Here is a 17,867-nt window from a genome sequence, read left to right on the forward strand (position 1 = left end):
CCTGAGCTGGCCTTTATTATGGGGGGCGGCTGCATCCTGCGAGTGCATGTGCCATGTGACCTGAGCTAGCCTTTATTATGGGAGGCGGCTACATCCTGCGAGTGCATGTGCCATGTGACCTGAGCTGGCCTTTATTATGGGGGCGGCTGCATCCTGCGAGTGCATGTGCCATGTGACCTGAGCTGGCCTTTATTATTGGGGGCGGCTGCATCCTGCGAGTGCATGTGCCATGTGACCTGAGCTGGCCTTTATTATGGGGGACGGCTGCATCCTGCGAGTGCATGTGCCATGTGACCTGAGCTGGCCTTTATTATGGGGGCGGCTGCATCCTGCGAGTGCATGTGCCATGTGACATGAGCTGCCCTTTATTATGGGGGGCGGCTGCATCCTGCGAGTGCATGTGCCATGTGACCTGAGCTGGCCTTTATTATGGAGGGCGGCTGCATCCTGCGAGTGCATGTGCCATGTGACCTGAGCTGGCCTTTATTATTGGGGGCGGCTGCATCCTGCGAGTGCATGTGCCATGTGACCTGAGCTGGCCTTTATGATGGGGGGGCGGCTGCATGCTGCGAGTGCGTGTGCCATGTGACCTGAGCTGGCCTTTATTATGGGGGGCGGCTGCATCCTGCGAGTGCATGTGCCATGTGACCTTAGCTGGCCTTTATTATGGGGGTGGCTGCATCCTGCGAGTGCATGTGCCATGTGACCTGAGCTGGCCTTTATTATGGGGGGGCTGCATCCTGCGAGTGCATGTGCCATGTGACCTGAGCTGGCCTTTATTATGGGGGCGGCTGCATCCTGCGAGTGCATGTGCCATGTGACCTGAGCTGGCCTTTGTTATGGGGGGCGGCTGCATCCTGCGAGTGCATGTGCCATGTGACCTGAGCTGGCCTTTATTATTGGGGGCGGCTGCATCCTGCGAGTGCGTGTGCCATGTGACCTGAGCTGGCCTTTATTATGGGGGGCGGCTGCATCCTGCGAGTGCATGTGCCATGTGACCTGAGCTGGCCTTTATTATGGGGGGCGGCTGCATCCTGCGAGTGCATGTGCCATGTGACCTGAGCTGGCCTTTATTATGGGGGCGGCTGCATCCTGCGAGTGCATGTGCTATGTGACCTGAGCTGGCCTTTATTATGGGGGGCAGCTGCATCCTGCGAGTGCATGTGCCATGTGACCTGAGCTGGCCTTTATTATGGGGGCGGCTGCATCCTGCGAGTGCATGTGCCATGTGGCCTGAGCTGGCCTTTATTATGGAGGGCGGCTGCATCCTGCGAGTGCATGTGCCATGTGACCTGAGCTGACCTTTATTATGGGGGCGGCTGCATCTTGCAAGTGCATGTGCCATGTGACCTGAGTTGGCCTTTATTATGGGGGGCGGCTGCATCCTGCGAGTGCGTGTGCCATGTGACCTGAGCTGCCCTTTATTATGGGGGGCGGCTGCATCCTGCGAGTGCGTGTGCCATGTGACCTGAGCTGCCCTTTATTATGGGGGGCGGCTGCATCCTGCGAGTGCATGTGCCATGTGACCTGAGCTGGCCTTTATTATGGGGGGCGGCTGCATCTTGCAAGTGCATGTGCCATGTGTCCTGAGCTGGCCTTTATTATGGGAGGCGGCTGCATCCTGCGAGTGCATGTGCCATGTGACCTGAGCTGGCCTTTATTATGGGGGGGCTGCATCCTGCGAGTGCATGTGCCATGTGACCTGAGCTGGCCTTTATTATGGAGGGCGGCTGCATCCTGCGAGTGCATGTGCCATGTGACCTGAGCTGGCCTTTATTATGGGGGGCGGCTGCATCCTGCGAGTGCGTGTGCCATGTGACCTGAGCTGGCCTTTATTATGGGGGGCGGCTGCATCCTGCGAGTGCATGTGCCATGTGACCTGAGCTGGCCTTTATTATGGGGGGCGGCTGCATCCTGCGAGTGCATGTGCCATGTGACCTGAGCTGGCCTTTATTATGGAGGGCGGCTGCATCCTGCGAGTGCATGTGCCATGTGACCTGAGCTGGCCTTTATTATGGGGGCGGCTGCATCCTGCGAGTGCATGTGCCATGTGACCTGAGCTGGCCTTTATTATGGAGGGCGGCTGCATCCTGCGAGTGCATGTGCCATGTGACCTGAGCTGGCCTTTATTATGGGGGGCGGCTGCATCCTGCGAGTGCATGTGCCATGTGACCTGAGCTGGCCTTTATTATGGGGGGCGGCTGCATCCTGCGAGTGCGTGTGCCATGTGACCTGAGCTGGCCTTTATTATGGGGGGGCTGCATCCTGCGAATGCATGTGCCATGTGACCTGTGCTGGCCTTTATTATGGGGGGCGGCTGCATCCTGCGAGTGCATGTGCCATGTGACCTGAGCTGGCCTTTATTATGTGGGCGGCTGCATCCTGCGAGTGCATGTGCCATGTGACCTGAGCTGGCCTTTATTATGGGGGCGGCTGCATCCTGCGAGTGCATGTGCCATGTGACCTGAGCTGGCCTTTATTATTGGGGGCGGCTGCATCCTGCGAGTGCGTGTGCCATGTGACCTGAGCTGGCCTTTATTATGGGGGGCGGCTGCATCCTGCGAGTGCATGTGCCATGTGACCTGAGCTGGCCTTTATTATAGAGGGTGGCTGCATCCTGCGAGTGCCTGTGCCATGTGACCTGAGCTGGCCTTTATTATGGAGGGCGGCTGCATCCTGCGAGTGCGTGTGCCATGTGACCTGAGCTGGCCTTTATTATGGGGGCGGCTGCATCCTGCGAGTGCATGTGCCATGTGACCTGAGCTGGCCTTTATTATGGGGGGCGGCTGCATCCTGCGAGTGCATGTGCCATGTGACCTGAGCTGGCCTTTATTATAGAGGGTGGCTGCATCCTGCGAGTGCATGTGCCATGTGACCTGAGCTGGCCTTTATTATGGGGGGCGGCTGCATCCTGCGAGTGCGTGTGCCATGTGACCTGAGCTGGCCTTTATTATGGGGGCGGCTGCATCCTGCGAGTGCATGTGCCATGTGACCTGAGCTGGCCTTTATTATGGGGGGCGGCTGCATCCTGCGAGTGCGTGTGCCATGTGACCTGAGCTGGCCTTTATTATGGGGGCGGCTGCATCCTGCGAGTGCATGTGCCATGTGACCTGAGCTGGCCTTTATTATGGGGGCGGCTGCATCCTGCGAGTGCATGTGCCATGTGACCTGAGCTGGCCTTTATTATGGAGGGCGGCTGCATCCTGCGAGTGCATGTGCCATGTGACCTGAGCTGGCCTTTATTATAGAGGGCGGCTGCATCCTGCGAGTGCATGTGCCATGTGACCTGAGCTGGCCTTTATTATAGAGGGCGGCTGCATCCTGCGAGTGCATGTGCCATGTGACCTGAGCTGGCCTTTATTATGGGGGGCGGCTGCATCCTGCGAGTGCGTGTGCCATGTGACCTGAGCTGGCCTTTATTATAGAGGGTGGCTGCATCCTGCGAGTGCGTGTGCCATGTGACCTGAGCTGGCCTTTATTATGGGGGCGGCTGCATCCTGCGAGTGCATGTGCCATGTGACCTGAGCTGGCCTTTATTATGGGGGGCGGCTGCATCCTGCGAGTGCGTGTGCCATGTGACCTGAGCTGGCCTTTATTATGGGGGGCGGCTGCATCCTGCGAGTGCATGTGCCATGTGGCCTGAGCTGGCCTTTATTATGGAGGGTGGCTGCATCCTGCGAGTGCGTGTGCCATGTGACCTGAGCTGGCCTTTATTATAGAGGGCGGCTGCATCCTGCGAGTGCATGTGCCATGTGACCTGAGCTGGCCTTTATTATGGGGGGCGGCTGCATCCTGCGAGTGCGTGTGCCATGTGACCTGAGCTGGCCTTTATTATAGAGGGTGGCTGCATCCTGCGAGTGCGTGTGCCATGTGACCTGAGCTGGCCTTTATTATGGGGGCGGCTGCATCCTGCGAGTGCATGTGCCATGTGACCTGAGCTGCCCTTTATTATGGGGGCGGCTGCATCCTGCGAGTGCATGTGCCATGTGACCTGAGCTGGCCTTTATTATGGGGGCGGCTGCATCCTGCGAGTGCGTGTGCCATGTGACCTGAGCTGGCCTATATTATGGGGGGCGGCTGCATCCTGCGAGTGCGTGTGCCATGTGACCTGAGCTGGCCTTTATTATGGGGGGCGGCTGCATCCTGCGAGTGCATGTGCCATGTGACCTGAGCTGACCTTTATTATGGGGGCGGCTGCATCCTGCGAGTGCATGTGCCATGTGACCTGAGCTGGCCTTTATTATGGGAGGCGGCTGCATCCTGCGAGTGCATGTGCTATGTGACCTGAGCTGGCCTTTATTATGGGGGGTGGCTGCATCCTGCGAGTGCATGTGCCATGTGACCTGAGCTGGCCTTTATTATGGAGGGCGGCTGCATCCTGCGAGTGCGTGTGCCATGTGACCTGAGCTGGCCTTTATTATGGGGGGCGGCTGCATCCTGCGAGTGCATGTGCCATGTGACCTGAGCTGGCCTTTATTATGGGGGGCGGCTGCATCCTGCGAGTGCATGTGCCATGTGACCTGAGCTGGCCTTTATTATGGGGGGCGGCTGCATCCTGCGAGTGCATGTGCCATGTGACCTGAGCTGGCCTTTATTATGGAGGGCGGCTGCATCCTGCGAGTGCATGTGCCATGTGACCTGAGCTGCCCTTTATTATGGGGGGGCTGCATCCTGCGAGTGCATGTGCCATGTGACCTGAGCTGGCCTTTATTATGGGGGGCGGCTGCATCCTGCGAGTGCATGTGCCATGTGACCTGAGCTGGCCTTTATTATGGGGGTGGCTGCATCCTGCGAGTGCATGTGCCATGTGACCTGAGCTGGCCTTTATTATGGGGGCGGCTGCATCCTGCGAGTGCATGTGCCATGTGACCTGAGCTGGCCTTTATTATGGGGGCGGCTGCATCCTGCGAGTGCATGTGCCATGTGACCTGAGCTGGCCTTTATTATGGAGGGCGGCTGCATCCTGCGAGTGCATGTGCCATGTGACCTGAGCTGGCCTTTATTATGGGGGGCGGCTGCATCCTGCGAGTGCATGTGCCATGTGACCTGAGCTGGCCTTTATTATGGGGGGCGGCTGCATCCTGCGAGTGCGTGTGCCATGTGACCTGAGCTGGCCTTTATTATGGGGGGGCTGCATCCTGCGAGTGCATGTGCCATGTGACCTGTGCTGGCCTTTATTATGGAGGGCGGCTGCATCCTGCGAGTGCATGTGCCATGTGACCTGAGCTGGCCTTTATTATGGGGGGCGGCTGCATCCTGCAAGTGCATGTGCCATGTGACCTGAGCTGGCCTTTATTATGGAGGGCGGCTGCATCCTGCGAGTGCATGTGCCATGTGACCTGAGCTGGCCTTTATTATAGGGGGCGGCTGCATCTTGCAAGTGCATGTGCCATGTGACCTGAGTTGGCCTTTATTATGGGGGCGGCTGCATCCTGCGAGTGCATGTGCCATGTGGCCTGAGCTGGCCTTTATTATGGGGGCGGCTGCATCCTGCGAGTGCATGTGCCATGTGACCTGAGCTGGCCTTTATTATGGGGGCGGCTGCATCCTGCGAGTGCATGTGCCATGTGACCTGAGCTGGCCTTTATTATGGGGGGCGGCTGCATCCTGCGAGTGCATGTGCCATGTGACCTGAGCTGGCCTTTATTATGGGGGGCGGCTGCATCCTGCGAGTGCATGTGCCATGTGACCTGAGCTGGCCTTTATTATGGGGGGCGGCTGCATCCTGCGAGTGCATGTGCCATGTGACCTGAGCTGGCCTTTATTATGGAGGGCGGCTGCATCCTGCGAGTGCATGTGCCATGTGACCTGAGCTGGCCTTTATGATGGGGGGGCGGCTGCATGCTGCGAGTGCGTGTGCCATGTGACCTGAGCTGGCCTTTATTATGGGGGGCGGCTGCATCCTGCGAGTGCATGTGCCATGTGACCTTAGCTGGCCTTTATTATGGGGGTGGCTGCATCCTGCGAGTGCATGTGCCATGTGACCTGAGCTGGCCTTTATTATGGGGGGCGGCTGCATCCTGCGAGTGCGTGTGCCATGTGACCTGAGCTGGCCTTTATTATGGGGGGCGGCTGCATCCTGCGAGTGCATGTGCCATGTGACCTGAGCTGGCCTTTATTATAGAGGTTGGCTGCATCCTGCGAGTGCGTGTGCCATGTGACCTGAGCTGGCCTTTATTATGGGGGCGGCTGCATCCTGCGAGTGCATGTGCCATGTGACCTGAGCTGGCCTTTATTATGGGGGCGGCTGCATCCTGCGAGTGCATGTGCCATGTGACCTGAGCTGGCCTTTATTATGGGGGGCGGCTGCATCCTGCCAGTGAGTGTGCCATGTGACCTGAGCTGGCCTTTATTATGGGGGGCGGCTGCATCCTGCGAGTGCATGTGCCATGTGACCTGAGCTGGCCTTTATTATGGGGGTGGCTGCATCCTGCGAGTGCATGTGCCATGTGACCTGAGCTGGCCTTTATTATGGGGGCGGCTGCATCCTGCGAGTGCATGTGCCATGTGACCTGAGCTGGCCTTTATTATGGGGGGCGGCTGCATCCTGCGAGTGCCTGTGCCATGTGACCTGAGCTGGCCTTTATTATGGGAGGCGGCTGCATCCTGCGAGTGCATGTGCCATGTGACCTGAGCTGGCCTTTATTATGGGGGCGGCTGCATCCTGCGAGTGCATGTGCCATGTGACCTGAGCTGACCTTTATTATGGGGGCGGCTGCATCCTGCGAGTGCATGTGCCATGTGACCTGAGCTAGCCTTTATTATGGGGGCGGCTGCATCCTGCGAGTGCATGTGCCATGTGACCTGAGCTGGCCTTTATTATTGGGGGCGGCTGCATCTTGCAAGTGCATGTGCCATGTGACCTGAGCTGCCCTTTATTATGGGGGGCGGCTGCATCCTGCGAGTGCGTGTGCCATGTGACCTGAGCTGGCCTTTATTATGGGGGCGGCTGCATCCTGCGAGTGCATGTGCCATGTGACCTGAGCTAGCCTTTATTATGGGGGCGGCTGCATCCTGCGAGTGCGTGTGCCATGTGACCTGAGCTGGCCTTTATTATTGGGGGCGGCTGCATCTTGCAAGTGCATGTGCCATGTGACCTGAGCTGGCCTTTATTATGGGGGGCGGCTGCATCCTGCGAGTGCATGTGCCATGTGACCTGAGCTGGCCTTTATTATTTGGGGCGGCTGCATCCTGCGAGTGCATGTGCCATGTGACCTGAGCTGGCCTTTATTATGGGGGGCGGCTGCATCCTGCGAGTGCATGTGCCATGTGACCTGAGCTGGCCTTTATTATGGGGGCGGCTGCATCCTGCGAGTGCGTGTGCCATGTGACCTGAGCTGGCCTATATTATGGGGGGCGGCTGCATCCTGCGAGTGCGTGTGCCATGTGACCTGAGCTAGCCTTTATTATGGGGGGCGGCTGCATCCTGCGAGTGCATGTGCCATGTGACCTGAGCTGACCTTTATTATGGGGGCGGCTGCATCCTGCGAGTGCATGTGCCATGTGACCTGAGCTGGCCTTTATTATGGGAGGCGGCTGCATCCTGCGAGTGCATGTGCCATGTGACCTGAGCTGGCCTTTATTATGGGGGGTGGCTGCATCCTGCGAGTGCGTGTGCCATGTGACCTGAGCTGGCCTTTATTATGGGGGGCGGCTGCATCCTGCGAGTGCGTGTGCCATGTGACCTGAGCTGGCCTTTATTATGGGGGCGGCTGCATCCTGCGAGTGCATGTGCCATGTGGCCTGAGCTGGCCTTTATTATGGAGGGCGGCTGCATCCTGCGAGTGCATGTGCCATGTGACCTGAGCTGGCCTTTATTATGGGGGCGGCTGCATCCTGCGAGTGCATGTGCCATGTGACCTGAGCTGGCCTTTATTATGGGGGGCGGCTGCATCCTGCGAGTGCATGTGCCATGTGACCTGAGCTGGCCTTTATTATGGAGGGCGGCTGCATCCTGCGAGTGCATGTGCCATGTGACCTGAGCTGCCCTTTATTATGGGGGGGCTGCATCCTGCGAGTGCATGTGCCATGTGACCTGAGCTGGCCTTTATTATGGGGGGCGGCTGCATCCTGCGAGTGCATGTGCCATGTGACCTGAGCTGGCCTTTATTATGGGGGTGGCTGCATCCTGCGAGTGCATGTGCCATGTGACCTGAGCTGGCCTTTATTATGGGGGCGGCTGCATCCTGCGAGTGCATGTGCCATGTGACCTGAGCTGGCCTTTATTATGGGGGGCGGCTGCATCCTGCGAGTGCATGTGCCATGTGACCTGAGCTGGCCTTTATTATGGGGGGCGGCTGCATCCTGCGAGTGCATGTGCCATGTGACCTGAGCTGGCCTTTATTATGGGGGGCGGCTGCATCCTGCGAGTGCGTGTGCCATGTGACCTGAGCTGTCCTTTATTATGGGGGGGCTGCATCCTGCGAGTGCATGTGCCATGTGACCTGTGCTGGCCTTTATTATGGGGGCGGCTGCATCCTGCGAGTGCATGTGCCATGTGACCTGAGCTGGCCTTTATTATGGAGGGCGGCTGCATCCTGCGAGTGCATGTGCCATGTGACCTGAGCTGGCCTTTATTATTGGGGGCGGCTGCATCCTGCGAGTGCATGTGCCATGTGACCTGAGCTGGCCTTTATTATGGGGGGCAGCTGCATCCTGCGAGTGCATGTGCCATGTGACCTGAGCTGGCCTTTATTATGGGGGCGGCTGCATCCTGCGAGTGCATGTGCCATGTGACCTGAGCTGGCCTTTATTATGGGGGCGGCTGCATCCTGCGAGTGCGTGTGCCATGTGACCTGAGCTGGCCTTTATTATGGGGGGCGGCTGCATCCTGCGAGTTCGTGTGCCATGTGACCTGAGCTGCCCTTTATTATGGGGGGCGGCTGCATCCTGCGAGTTCGTGTGCCATGTGACCTGAGCTGCCCTTTATTATGGGGGCGGCTGCATCCTGCGAGTGCATGTGCCATGTGACCTGAGCTGGCCTTTATTATGGGGGCGGCTGCATCCTGCGAGTGCGTGTGCCATGTGACCTGAGCTGGCCTTTATTATGGGGGGCGGCTGCATCCTGCGAGTTCGTGTGCCATGTGACCTGAGCTGGCCTTTATTATGGGGGGCGGCTGCATCCTGCGAGTTCGTGTGCCATGTGACCTGAGCTGCCCTTTATTATGGGGGGCGGCTGCATCCTGCGAGTGCATGTGCCATGTGACCTGAGCTGGCCTTTATTATGGGGGGTGGCTGCATCCTGCGAGTGCATGTGCCATGTGACCTGAGCTGGCCTTTATTATGGGGGGCGGCTGCATCCTGCGAGTGCATTTGCCATGTGACCTGAGCTGGCCTTTATTATAGAGGGTGGCTGCATCCTGCGAGTGCGTGTGCCATGTGACCTGAACTGGCCTTTATTATGGGGGCGGCTGCATCCTGCGAGTGCGTGTGCCATGTGGCCTGAGCTGGCCTTTATTATGGGGGCGGCTGCATCCTGCGAGTGCATGTGCCATGTGGCCTGAGCTGGCCTTTATTATGGAGGGCGGCTGCATCCTGCGAGTGCATGTGCCATGTGACCTGAGCTGGCCTTTATTATGGGGGGCGGCTGCATCCTGCGAGTGCATGTGCCATGTGACCTGAGCTGGCCTTTATTATGGGGGCGGCTGCATCCTGCGAGTGCATGTGCCATGTGACCTGAGCTGGCCTTTATTATGGGGGGGCTGCATCCTGCGAGTGCATGTGCCATGTGACCTGAGCTGGCCTTTATTATGGGAGGCGGCTGCATCCTGCGAGTGCATGTGCCATGTGGCCTGAGCTGGCCTTTATTATGGGAGGCGGCTGCATCCTGCGAGTGCATGTGCCATGTGGCCTGAGCTGGCCTTTATTATGGGAGGCGGCTGCATCCTGCGAGTGCATGTGCCATGTGGCCTGAGCTGGCCTTTATTATGGGGGGCGGCTGCATCCTGCGAGTGCATGTGCCATGTGACCTGAGCTGGCCTTTATTATGGGGGGCGGCTGCATCCTGCAAGTGCATGTGCCATGTGACCTGAGCTGGCCTTTATTATGGGGGTGGCTGCATCCTGCGAGTGCATGTGCCATGTGACCTGAGCTGGCCTTTATTATTGGGGGCGGCTGCATCCTGCGAGTGCATGTGCCATGTGACCTGAGCTGGCCTTTATTATGGGGGGCAGCTGCATCCTGCGAGTGCATGTGCCATGTGACCTGAGCTGGCCTTTATTATGGGGGCGGCTGCATCCTGCGAGTGCATGTGCCATGTGACCTGAGCTGGCCTTTATTATGGGGGCGGCTGCATCCTGCGAGTGCGTGTGCCATGTGACCTGAGCTGGCCTTTATTATGGGGGGCGGCTGCATCCTGCGAGTTCGTGTGCCATGTGACCTGAGCTGGCCTTTATTATGGGGGGCGGCTGCATCCTGCGAGTGCATGTGCCATGTGACCTGAGCTGGCCTTTATTATGGGGGGCGGCTGCATCCTGCGAGTTCGTGTGCCATGTGACCTGAGCTGGCCTTTATTATGGAGGGCGGCTGCATCCTGCGAGTGCGTGTGCCATGTGACCTGAGCTGGCCTTTATTATGGGGGGCGGCTGCATCCTGCGAGTTCGTGTGCCATGTGACCTGAGCTGGCCTTTATTATGGGGGCGGCTGCATCCTGCGAGTGCATGTGCCATGTGACCTGAGCTGGCCTTTATTATAGAGGGTGGCTGCATCCTGCGAGTGCGTGTGCCATGTGACCTGAACTGGCCTTTATTATGGGGGCGGCTGCATCCTGCGAGTGCGTGTGCCATGTGACCTGAGCTGGCCTTTATTATGGGGGCGGCTGCATCCTGCGAGTGCATGTGCCATGTGGCCTGAGCTGGCCTTTATTATGGAGGGCGGCTGCATCCTGCGAGTGCATGTGCCATGTGACCTGAGCTGGCCTTTATTATGGGGGGCGGCTGCATCCTGCGAGTGCATGTGCCATGTGACCTGAGCTGGCCTTTATTATGGGGGCGGCTGCATCCTGCGAGTGCATGTACCATGTGACCTGAGCTGGCCTTTATTATGGGGGCGGCTGAATCCTGCGAGTGCATGTGCCATGTGACCTGAGCTGGCCTGTATTATGGGGGGCGGCTGCATCCTGCGAGTGCGTGTGCCATGTGACCTGAGCTGGCCTTTATTATGGGGGGCGGCTGCATCCTGCGAGTGCGTGTGCCATGTGACCTGAGCTGGCCTTTATTATGGGGGGCGGCTGCATCCTGCGAGTGCATGTGCCATGTGACCTGAGCTGGCCTTTATTATGGGGGCGGCTGCATCCTGCGAGTGCATGTACCATGTGACCTGAGCTGGCCTTTATTATGGGGGCGGCTGAATCCTGCGAGTGCATGTGCCATGTGACCTGAGCTGGCCTGTATTATGGGGGGCGGCTGCATCCTGCGAGTGCGTGTGCCATGTGACCTGAGCTGGCCTTTATTATGTGGGCGGCTGCATCCTGCGAGTGCATGTGCCATGTGACCTGAGCTAGCCTTTATTATGGGGGCGGCTGCATCCTGCGAGTGCATGTGCCATGTGACCTGACCTGGCCTTTATTATGGAGGGCGGCTGCATCCTGCGAGTGCATGTGCCATGTGACCTGAGCTGGCCTTTATTATGGGAGGGCGGCTGCATCCTGTGAGTGCATGTGCCATGTGACCTGAGCTGGCCTTTATTATGGGGGCGGCTGCATCCTGCGACTGCATGTGCCATGTGACCTGAGCTGGCCTTTATTATGGGGGCGGCTGCATCCTGCGAGTGCATGTGCCATGTGACCTGAACTGGCCTTTATTATGGGGGGCGGCTGCATCCTGCGAGTGCATGTGCCATGTGACCTGAGCTGGCCTTTATTATGGGGGCGGCTGCATCCTGCGAGTGCATGTGCCATGTGACCTGAGCTGGCCTTTATTATGGGGGCGGCTGCATCCTGCGAGTGCGTGTGCCATGTGACCTGAGCTGGCCTTTATTATGGAGGGCGGCTGCATCCTGCGAGTGCATGTGCCATGTGACCTGAGCTGGCCTTTATTATGGGGGGCGGCTGCATCCTGCCAGTGCATGTGCCATGTGACCTGAGCTAGCCTTTATTATGGGGGCGGCTGCATCCTGCGAGTGCATGTGCCATGTGACCTGAGCTAGCCTTTATTATGGGGGCGGCTGCATCCTGCGAGTGCGTGTGCCATGTGACCTGAGCTGGCCTTTATTATGGGGGGTGGCTGCATCCTGCGAGTGCATGTGCCATGTGACCTGAGCTGGCCTTTATTATGGGGGGCGGCTGCATCCTGCCAGTGCATGTGCCATGTGACCTGAGCTAGCCTTTATTATGGGGGCGGCTGCATCCTGCGAGTGCGTGTGCCATGTGACCTGAGCTGGCCTTTATTATAGGGGGCGGCTGCATCCTGCGAGTGCATGTGCCATGTGACCAGAGCTGGCCTTTATTATGGGGGCGGCTGCATCCTGCGAGTGCATGTGCCATGTGACCTTAGCTGGCCTTTATTATGGGGGGCGGCTGCATCCTGCGAGTGCATGTGCCATGTGACCTTAGCTGGCCTTTATTATGGGGGGCGGCTGCATCCTGCGAGTGCATGTGCCATGTGACCAGAGCTGGCCTTTATTATGGGGGCGGCTGCATCCTGCGAGTGCATGTGCCATGTGACCTGAGCTGGCCTTTATTATGGGGGCGGCTGCATCCTGCGAGTGCATGTGCCATGTGACCTGAGCTGGCCTTTATTATGGGGGCGGCTGCATCCTGCGAGTGCATGTGCCATGTGACCAGAGCTGGCCTTTATTATGGGGGCGGCTGCATCCTGCGAGTGCATGTGCCATGTGACCTGAGCTGGCCTTTATTATGGGGGCGGCTGCATCCTGCGAGTGCGTGTGCCATGTGACCTGAGCTGGCCTTTATTATGGGGGGGCTGCATCCTGCGAGTGCATGTGCCATGTGACCTGAGCTGGCCTTTATTATGGGGGCGGCTGCATCCTGCGACTGCATGTGCCATGTGACCTGAGCTGGCCTTTATTATGGGGGCGGCTGCATCCTGCGAGTGCATGTGCCATGTGACCTGAGCTGGCCTTTATTATGGGGGCGGCTGCATCCTGCGAGTGCGTGTGCCATGTGACCTGAGCTGCCCTTTATTATGGGGGCGGCTGCATCCTGCGAGTGCATGTGCCATGTGGCCTGAGCTGGCCTTTATTATGGGGGTGGCTGCATCCTGCGAGTGCATGTGCCATGTGACCTGAGCTGGCCTTTATTATGGGGGCGGCTGCATCCTGCGAGTGCATGTGCCATGTGACCTGAGCTGGCCTTTATTATGGGGGCGGCTGCATCCTGCGAGTGCCTGTGCCATGTGGCCTGAGCTGGCCTTTATTATGGGGGCGGCTGCATCCTGCGAGTGCATGTGCCATGTGACCTGAGCTGGCCTTTATTATGGGGGCGGCTGCATCCTGCGAGTGCATGTGCCATGTGGCCTGAGCTGGCCTTTATTATGGGGGCGGCTGCATCCTGCGAGTGCATGTGCCATGTGACCTGAGCTGGCCTTTATTATAGGGGGCGGCTGCATCCTGCGAGTGCATGTGCCATGTGACCTGAGCTGGCCTTTATTATGGGGGTGGCTGCATCCTGCGAGTGCCTGTGCCATGTGACCTGAGCTGGCCTTTATTATGGGGGCGGCTGCATCCTGCGAGTGCCTGTGCCATGTGGCCTGAGCTGGCCTTTATTATGGGGGCGGCTGCATCCTGCGAGTGCATGTGCCATGTGACCTGAGCTGGCCTTTATTATGGGGGCGGCTGCATCCTGCGAGTGCATGTGCCATGTGGCCTGAGCTGGCCTTTATTATGGGGGCGGCTGCATCCTGCGAGTGCATGTGCCATGTGACCTGAGCTGGCCTCCCTCCTCATGTGTTCCTGCACAGACGCCTTTCTCTGTCCTCCATCCTCATGTGTTCCAGCACAGACGCAGTTCTTTGTCCTCCATCCTCATGTGTTCCTGCACAGATGCCATTCTATGTCCTCCATCCTCATGTGTTCCAGCACAGACGCAGTTCTATGTCCTCCATCCTCATGTGTTCCTGCAGAGACGCCGTTCTCTGTCCTCCATCCTCATGTGTTCCAGCACAGACGCCGTTCTCTGTCCTCCATCCTCATATGTTCCTGCAGAGACGCCGTTCTCTGTCCTCCATCCTCATGTGTTCCTGCAGAGACGCCGTTCTCTGTCCTCCATCCTCATGTGTTCCTTCATAATCATTGTTCTCTGTCTTCCATCCTCATGTATTCCTGTACAGACCCCGTTTTCTGTCCTCCATCCTCATGTGCTCCTGTTCAGACCTCGTTCTCTGTCCTCCATCCTCATGTGTTCCTGTACAGACCTCGTTCTCTGTCCTCCATCCTCATGTGCTCCTGCACAGTCGTTGTTTTCTGTCCTCCTTCCTCATGTGTTCCTGCACAGACGCTGTTCTCTGTCCTCCATCCTCATGTATTCCTGCACAGACGCCATTCTCTGTCCTCCATCCTCATGTGCTCCTGCACAGACGCCGTTCTCTGTCCTCCATTCTGATGTGCTGCTGCACAGATGCCATTCTCTGTCCTCCATCCTCATGTGTTCCTGCACAGACGCCATTCTCTTTCCTCCATCCTCATGTGTTCCTGCACAGACGCTGTTCTATGTCCTCCATCCTCATGTGTTTCTGCACAGATGCCGTTCTCTGTCCTCCATCCTCATATGTTCCTGCACAGACGTCGTTCTCTGTCCTCCATCCTCATGTGTTCCTGCACAGATGCCATTCTATGTCCTCCATCCTCATGTGTTCCTGCACAGACACCGTTCTGTGTCCTCCATTCTCATATGTTCCTGCTCAGACGTCGTTCTCTGTCCTCCATCCTCATGTGTTCCTGCACAGATGCCATTCTCTGTCCTCCATCCTCATGTGTTCCTGCACAGACGCCGTTCTCTTTCCTCTATCCTCATGTGTTCCTGCACAGACCCCGTTCTCTGTCCTCCATCCTCATGTGTTCCTGTACAGACCACGTTCTCTGTCCTCCATCCTCATGTGCTCCTGCACAGTCATTGTTCTCTGTCCTCCATCCTCATGTGTTCCTGCACAGACGCTGTTCTCTGTCCTCCATCCTCATGTGTCCTGCACAGATGTCGTTCTTTGTTCTCCTTCCTCATGTATTCCTGCACAGACGCCGTTCTCTGTCCTCCATCCTCATGTGTTCCTGCACAGACGCCGTTCTCTGTCCTCCATTCTCATGTGCTCCTGCACAGATGCCATTCTCTGTCCTCCATCCTCATGTGTTCCTGCACAGACGCCATTCTCTGTCCTCCATCCTCATGTGTTCCTGCACAGACAACATTCTCTGTCCTCCATCCTCATGTCTTCCTGCACAGACGCTGTTCTCTGTCCTCCATCCTCATGTGTTCCTGCACAGACGCCATTCTCTGTCCTCCATCCTCATGTCTTCCTGCACAGATGCTGTTCTCTGTCCTCCATCCTCATGTGTTCCTGCACAGACGCCATTCTCTGTCCTCCATCCTCATGTGTTCCTGCACAGACGCCATTCTCTTTCCTCCATCCTCATGTGTTCCTGCACAGATGCCGTTCTCTGTCCTCCATTCTCATGTGTAACTGCACAGATACCGTTCTCTGTCCTCCATCCTCATGTGTTCCTGCTCAGATGCCGTTGTCTGTCCTCCATCCTCATGTGTTCCTGCACAGATGCTGTTCTCTGTCCTCCATCCTCATGTGTTCCTGCACAGATGCCGTTTTCTGTCCTCCATCCTCTAGTGTTCCTGCACAGATGCCGTTCTCTGTCCTCCATCCTCTAGTGTTCCTGCACAGATGCCGTTCTCTGTCCTCCATTCTCATGTGTAACTGCACAGATACCGTTCTCTGTCCTCCATCCTCATGTGTTCCTGCTCAGATGCCGTTGTCTGTCCTCCATCCTCATGTGTTCCTGCACAGATGCCGTTCTCTGTCCTCCATCCTCATGTGTTCCTGCACAGACGCTGTTCTCTGTCCTCCATCCTCATGTGTTCCTGCACAGATGCAGTTTTCTGTCCTCCATCCTCTAGTGTTCCTGCACAGACGCTGTTCTCTGTCCTCCATCCTCATGTGTTCCTGCACAGATGCCGTTTTCTGTCCTCCATCCTCTAGTGTTCCTGCACAGATGCCGTTCTCTGTCCTCCATCCTCATGTATTCCTGCACAGTCATTGTTCTCTGTCCTCCTTCCTCATGTATTCCTGCACAGTCGTTGTTCTCTGTCCTCCAGCCTCATGTATTCCTGCACAGACGCCGTTCTCTGTCCTCCATTCTCATGTGCTCCTGCACAGATGCCATTCTCTGTCCTCCATCCTCATGTGTTCCTGCACAGACGCCATTCTCTGTCCTCCATCCTCATGTCTTCCTGCACAGACGCTGTTCTCTGTCCTCCATCCTCATGTGTTCCTGCACAGACGCCATTCTCTGTCCTCCATCCTCATGTGTTCCTGCACAGACGCCATTCTCTTTCCTCCATCCTCATGTGTTCCTGCACAGATGCCGTTCTCTGTCCTCCATTCTCATGTGTAACTGCACAGATACCGTTCTCTGTCCTCCATCCTCATGTGTTCCTGCTCAGATGCCGTTGTCTGTCCTCCATCCTCATGTGTTCCTGCACAGATGCTGTTCTCTGTCCTCCATCCTCATGTGTTCCTGCACAGATGCCGTTTTCTGTCCTCCATCCTCTAGTGTTCCTGCACAGATGCCGTTCTCTGTCCTCCATCCTCTAGTGTTCCTGCACAGATGCCGTTCTCTGTCCTCCATTCTCATGTGTAACTGCACAGATACCGTTCTCTGTCCTCCATCCTCATGTGTTCCTGCTCAGATGCCGTTGTCTGTCCTCCATCCTCATGTGTTCCTGCACAGATGCCGTTCTCTGTCCTCCATCCTCATGTGTTCCTGCACAGACGCTGTTCTCTGTCCTCCATCCTCATGTGTTCCTGCACAGATGCCGTTTTCTGTCCTCCATCCTCTAGTGTTCCTGCACAGATGCCGTTCTCTGTCCTCCATTCTCATGTGTAACTGCACAGATACCGTTCTCTGTCCTCCATCCTCATGTGTTCCTGCTCAGATGCCGTTGTCTGTCCTCCATCCTCATGTGTTCCTGCACAGATGTCGTTCTTTGTTCTCCTTCCTCATGTATTCCTGCACAGACGCCGTTCTCTGTCCTCCATCCTCATGTGTTCCTGCACAGACGCCGTTCTCTGTCCTCCATTCTCATGTGCTCCTGCACAGATGCCATTCTCTGTCCTCCATCCTCATGTGTTCCTGCACAGATGCCATTCTCTGTCCTCCATCCTCATGTGTTCCTGCACAGACAACATTCTCTGTCCTCCATCCTCATGTCTTCCTGCACAGACGCTGTTCTCTGTCCTCCATCCTCATGTGTTCCTGCACAGACGCCATTCTCTGTCCTCCATCCTCATGTCTTCCTGCACAGACGCTGTTCTCTGTCCTCCATCCTCATGTGTTCCTGCACAGACGCCATTCTCTGTCCTCCATCCTCATGTGTTCCTGCACAGACGCCATTCTCTTTCCTCCATCCTCATGTGTTCCTGCACAGATGCCGTTCTCTGTCCTCCATTCTCATGTGTAACTGCACAGATACCGTTCTCTGTCCTCCATCCTCATGTGTTCCTGCTCAGATGCCGTTGTCTGTCCTCCATCCTCATGTGTTCCTGCACAGATGCTGTTCTCTGTCCTCCATCCTCATGTGTTCCTGCACAGATGCCGTTTTCTGTCCTCCATCCTCTAGTGTTCCTGCACAGATGCCGTTCTCTGTCCTCCATCCTCTAGTGTTCCTGCACAGATGCCGTTCTCTGTCC

The sequence above is a fragment of the Anomaloglossus baeobatrachus genome, chromosome 4 (genome assembly GCF_048569485.1).
Source record: "Anomaloglossus baeobatrachus isolate aAnoBae1 chromosome 4, aAnoBae1.hap1, whole genome shotgun sequence".
NCBI classification, from domain to species: Eukaryota; Metazoa; Chordata; class Amphibia; order Anura; family Aromobatidae; genus Anomaloglossus; species Anomaloglossus baeobatrachus.